The sequence below is a fragment of the Biomphalaria glabrata genome, chromosome 6, assembly GCF_947242115.1.
Source record: "Biomphalaria glabrata chromosome 6, xgBioGlab47.1, whole genome shotgun sequence".
Classification (NCBI taxonomy): Eukaryota; Metazoa; Mollusca; class Gastropoda; family Planorbidae; genus Biomphalaria; species Biomphalaria glabrata.
Window position 1 is genome coordinate 41,285,102 of NC_074716.1, and position 6,045 is coordinate 41,291,146.

Genomic DNA, 6,045 nt, shown 5'->3' on the forward strand with positions numbered 1-6,045 from the left:
TAGTGTGCCTTCCTTTGTCTCACCCTCTCTCTCTCTCTCTCTCTGTGTCTCTATAGTGTGCCTTCCTTTGTCTTACCCTCTCTCTCTGTGTCTCTATAGTGTGCCTTCCCCTGTCTCACCCTCTCTCTCTCTCTCTCTCTGTGTCTCTATAGTGTGCCTTCTCTTGTCTCACCCTCTCTCTCTCTCTCTCTGTGTCTCTATAGTGTGCCTTCCTTTGTCTCACCCTCTCTCTCTCTCTTTCTGTCTCTATAGTGTGCCTTCCTTTGTCTCACCCTCTCTCTCTCTCTCTCTCTGTGTCTCTATAGTGTGCCTTCCTTTGTCTTACCCTCTCTCTCTGTGTCTCTATAGTGTGCCTTCCTCTGTCTCACCCTCTCTCTCTCTCTCTCTCTCTCTGTGTCTCTATAGTGTGCCTTCCCTTGTCTCACCCTCTCTCTCTCTCTCTCTCTGTGTCTCTATAGTGTGCCTTCCTTTGTCTCACCCTCACTCTCTCTCTGTGTCTCTATAGTGTGCCTTCATTTGTCTCACCCTCTCTCTCTCTCTGTGTCTCTATAGTGTGCCTTCCCTTGTCTCACCCTCTCTCTCTCTCTCTCTGTCTCTATAGTGTGCCTTCCCTTGTCTCACCCTCTCTCTCTCTCTCTGTGTCTCTATAGTGTGCCTTCCTTTGTCTAACCCTCTCTCTCTCTCTGTGTGTCTCTATAGTGTGCCTTCCCTTGTCTCACCCTCTCTCTCTCTCTCTCTGTGTCTCTATAGTGTGCCTTCCTTTGTCTCACCCTCACTCTCTCTCTGTGTCTCTATAGTGTGCCTTCCTTTGTCTCACCCTCTCTCTCTCTCTCTCTCTGTGTCTCTATAGTGTGCCTTCCTCTGTCTCACCCTCTCTCTCTCTCTCTCTGTGTCTCTATAGTGTGCCTTCCTCTGTCTCACCCTCTCTCTCTGTGTCTCTATAGTGTGCCTTCCTCTGTCTCACCCTCTCTCTCTCTCTCTGTGTCTCTGCTGTGCCTTCCTCTGTCTCACCCTCTCTCTCTCTCTCTCTGTGTCTCTATAGTGTGCCTTCCTCTGTCTCACCCTCTCTCTCTCTCTCTGTGTCTCTATAGTGTGCCTTCCTCTGTCTCACCCTCTCTCTCTGTGTCTCTGCTGTGCCTTCCTCTGTCTCACCCTCTCTCTCTCTGTGTCTCTGCTGTGCCTTCCTCTGTCTCACCCTCTCTCTCTCTCTCTCTCTCTCTGTGTCTCTATAGTGTGCCTTCCTTTGTCTCACCCTCTCTCTCTCTCTCTCTGTCTCTATAGTGTGCCTTCCTTTGTCTCACCCTCTCTCTCTCTCTTTCTGTCTCTATAGTGTGCCTTCCTTTGTCTCACCCTCTCTCTCTCTCTCTCTCTGTCTCTATAGTGTGCCTTCCTCTGTCTCACCCTCTCTCTCTCTCTCTCTCTCTGTCTCTATAGTGTGCCTTCCTTTGTCTCACCCTCTCTCTCTCTCTCTCTCTCTGTGTGTGTCTCTATAGTGTGCCTTCCTTTGTCTCACCCTCTCTCTCTCTCTCTCTCTGTCTCTATAGTGTGCCTTCCTTTGTCTCACCCTCTCTCTCTCTCTCTCTCTCTCTGTGTCTCTATAGTGTGCCTTCCTTTGTCTCACCCTCTCTCTCTCTCTCTGTCTCTATAGTGTGCCTTCCTTTGTCTCACCCTCTCTCTCTCTCTCTGTCTCTATAGTGTGCCTTCCTTTGTCTCACCCTCTCTCTCTCTCTCTGTGTCTCTATAGTGTGCCTTCCTTTGTCTCACCCTCTCTCTCTCTCTCTCTCTCTCTCTCTGTGTCTCTATAGTGTGCCTTCGTATGTCTTACCCTCTCTCTCTGTGTCTCTATAGTGTGCCTTCCTTTGTCTCACCCTCTCTCTCTCTCTCTCTCTCTGTGTCTCTATAGTGTGCCTTCCTTTGTCTCACCCTCTCTCTCTCTCTCTCTGTCTCTATAGTGTGCCTTCCTTTGTCTCACCCTCTCTCTCTCTCTCTCTCTGTGTCTCTATAGTGTGCCTTCCTTTGTCTTACCCTCTCTCTCTGTGTCTCTATAGTGTGCCTTCCCCTGTCTCACCCTCTCTCTCTCTCTCTCTCTCTCTGTGTCTCTATAGTGTGCCTTCCCTTGTCTCACCCTCTCTCTCTCTCTCTCTGTGTCTCTATAGTGTGCCTTCCTTTGTCTCACCCTCACTCTCTCTCTGTGTCTCTATAGTGTGCCTTCCTTTGTCTCACCCTCTCTCTCTCTCTGTGTCTCTATAGTGTGCCTTCCCTTGTCTCACCCTCTCTCTCTCTCTCTCTGTCTCTATAGTGTGCCTTCCCTTGTCTCACCCTCTCTCTCTCTCTGTGTCTCTATAGTGTGCCTTCCTTTGTCTCACCCTCTCTCTCTCTCTCTGTGTCTCTATAGTGTGCCTTCCCTTGTCTCACCCTCTCTCTCTCTCTCTCTGTGTCTCTATAGTGTGCCTTCCTTTGTCTCACCCTCTCTCTCTCTCTGTGTCTCTATAGTGTGCCTTCCTTTGTCTTACCCTCTCTCTCTGTGTCTCTATAGTGTGCCTTCCTCTGTCTCACCCTCTCTCTCTCTCTCTCTCTCTGTCTCTATAGTGTGCCTTCCCTTGTCTCACCCTCTCTCTCTCTCTCTGTGTCTCTATAGTGTGCCTTCCTTTGTCTCACCCTCACTCTCTCTCTGTGTCTCTATAGTGTGCCTTCCTTTGTCTCACCCTCTCTCTCTCTCTGTGTCTCTATAGTGTGCCTTCCCTTGTCTCACCCTCTCTCTCTCTCTCTCTGTCTCTATAGTGTGCCTTCCCTTGTCTCACCCTCTCTCTCTCTCTCTGTGTCTCTATAGTGTGCCTTCCTTTGTCTCACCCTCTCTCTCTCTCTGTGTGTCTCTATAGTGTGCCTTCCCTTGTCTCACCCTCTCTCTCTCTGTGTCTCTATAGTGTGCCTTCCTTTGTCTCACCCTCTCTCTCTCTCTCTCTGTCTCTATAGTGTGCCTTCCTTTGTCTCACCCTCTCTCTCTCTCTCTCTCTCTGTCTCTATAGTGTGCCTTCCTTTGTCTCACCCTCTCTCTCTCTATCTCTGTGTCTCTATAGTGTGCCTTCCTTTGTCTCACCCTCTCTCTCTGTCTCTATAGTGTGCCTTCCTTTGTCTCACCCTCTCTCTCTCTCTCTCTCTCTCTGTGTCTCTATAGTGTGCCTTCCTTTGTCTCACACTCTCTCTCTCTCTTTCTCTCTCTGTCTCTATAGTGTGCCTTCCTTTGTCTCACCCTCTCTCTCTCTCTCTGTCTCTATAGTGTGCCTTCCTCTGTCTCACCCTCTCTCTCTCTCTCTGTGTCTCTATAGTGTGCCTTCCTCTGTCTCACCCTCTCTCTCTGTGTCTCTGCTCTGCCTTCCTCTGTCTCACCCTCTCTCTCTCTGTGTCTCTGCTGTGCCTTCCTCTGTCTCACCCTCTCTCTCTCTCTCTCACTCTCTCTCTGTGTCTCTATAGTGTGCCTTCCTTTGTCTCACCCTCTCTCTCTCTCTCTCTCTGTGTCTCTATAGTGTGCCTTCCTCTGTCTCACCCTCTCTCTCTCTCTCTCTGTGTCTCTATAGTGTGCCTTCCTTTGTCTCACCCTCTCTCTCTCTTTCTGTCTCTATAGTGTGCCTTCCTTTGTCTCACCCTCTCTCTCTCTCTCTCTGTGTCTCTATAGTGTGCCTTCCTTTGTCTTACCCTCTCTCTCTGTGTCTCTATAGTGTGCCTTCCTCTGTCTCACCCTCTCTCTCTCTCTCTCTCTGTGTCTCTATAGTGTGCCTTCCCTTGTCTCACCCTCTCTCTCTCTCTCTCTGTGTCTCTATAGTGTGCCTTCCTTTGTCTCACCCTCACTCTCTCTCTGTGTCTCTATAGTGTGCCTTCATTTGTCTCACCCTCTCTCTCTCTCTGTGTCTCTATAGTGTGCCTTCCCTTGTCTCACCCTCTCTCTCTCTCTCTCTGTCTCTATAGTGTGCCTTCCCTTGTCTCACCCTCTCTCTCTCTCTCTGTGTCTCTATAGTGTGCCTTCCTTTGTCTAACCCTCTCTCTCTCTCTCTGTGTCTCTATAGTGTGCCTTCCCTTGTCTCACCCTCTCTCTCTCTCTCTCTCTGTGTCTCTATAGTGTGCCTTCCTTTGTCTCACCCTCACTCTCTCTCTGTGTCTCTATAGTGTGCCTTCCTTTGTCTCACCCTCTCTCTCTCTCTCTCTCTGTGTCTCTATAGTGTGCCTTCCTCTGTCTCACCCTCTCTCTCTCTCTCTCTCTGTGTCTCTATAGTGTGCCTTCCTCTGTCTCACCCTCTCTCTCTGTGTCTCTATAGTGTGCCTTCCTCTGTCTCACCCTCTCTCTCTCTCTGTGTGTCTCTGCTGTGCCTTCCTCTGTCTCACCCTCTCTCTCTCTCTCTCTCTGTGTCTCTATAGTGTGCCTTCCTCTGTCTCACCCTCTCTCTCTCTCTCTGTGTCTCTATAGTGTGCCTTCCTCTGTCTCACCCTCTCTCTCTGTGTCTCTGCTGTGCCTTCCTCTGTCTCACCCTCTCTCTCTCTGTGTCTCTGCTGTGCCTTCCTCTGTCTCACCCTCTCTCTCTCTCTCTCTCTCTCTCTCTGTGTCTCTATAGTGTGCCTTCCTTTGTCTCACCCTCTCTCTCTCTCTCTCTCTGTCTCTATAGTGTGCCTTCCTTTGTCTCACCCTCTCTCTCTCTCTTTCTGTCTCTATAGTGTGCCTTCCTTTGTCTCACCCTCTCTCTCTCTCTCTCTGTCTCTATAGTGTGCCTTCCTCTGTCTCACCCTCTCTCTCTCTCTCTCTCTCTGTCTCTATAGTGTGCCTTCCTTTGTCTCACCCTCTCTCTCTCTCTCTCTCTGTCTCTATAGTGTGCCTTCCTTTGTCTCACCCTCTCTCTCTCTCTCTGTCTCTATAGTGTGCCTTCCTTTGTCTCACCCTCTCTCTCTCTCTCTGTGTCTCTATAGTGTGCCTTCCTTTGTCTCACCCTCTCTCTCTCTCTCTCTCTCTGTGTCTCTATAGTGTGCCTTCCTATGTCTTACCCTCTCTCTCTGTGTCTCTATAGTGTGCCTTCCTTTGTCTCACCCTCTCTCTCTCTCTCTCTCTCTGTGTCTCTATAGTGTGCCTTCCTTTGTCTCACCCTCTCTCTCTCTCTCTCTGTCTCTATAGTGTGCCTTCCTTTGTCTCACCCTCTCTCTCTCTCTCTCTCTGTGTCTCTATAGTGTGCCTTCCTTTGTCTTACCCTCTCTCTCTGTGTCTCTATAGTGTGCCTTCCCCTGTCTCACCCTCTCTCTCTCTCTCTCTCTGTGTCTCTATAGTGTGCCTTCCCTTGTCTCACCCTCTCTCTCTCTCTCTCTGTGTCTCTATAGTGTGCCTTCCTTTGTCTCACCCTCACTCTCTCTCTGTGTCTCTATAGTGTGCCTTCCTTTGTCTCACCCTCTCTCTCTCTCTGTGTCTCTATAGTGTGCCTTCCCTTGTCTCACCCTCTCTCTCTCTCTCTCTGTCTCTATAGTGTGCCTTCCCTTGTCTCACCCTCTCTCTCTCTCTCTGTGTCTCTATAGTGTGCCTTCCTTTGTCTCACCCTCTCTCTCTCTCTCTGTGTCTCTATAGTGTGCCTTCCCTTGTCTCACCCTCTCTCTCTCTCTCTCTCTGTGTCTCTATAGTGTGCCTTCCTTTGTCTCACCCTCTCTCTCTCTCTGTGTCTCTATAGTGTGCCTTCTTTTGTCTTACCCTTTTTCCGTTTCTCCCACTCTCCCTTTTTTTTTTTTTTTTGTTTCTTTCTGTGCTTCTCTGTCTTTCTCTATATCCTAGTCTCTCCCTCACTCTGCTTCTGTTTCTCCGTCATGTAGGGTTTTCGGACAGACAAAATAACCTACATTTCTGAAGGAACTTATTCTAAGCCACTCCTCTTGTTTCTCGCCAGGTCTAGGAGTTACAATTACTTTAGGTGCCTTCGTCGAGTCGATGTTGGCTTTGCTAGGTCTATGTAACTCAACATAAGTTCGATATGTCTATGTAACTCAACATAAGTTCGATTAGCCGTTTCCTTACTTTTTTTA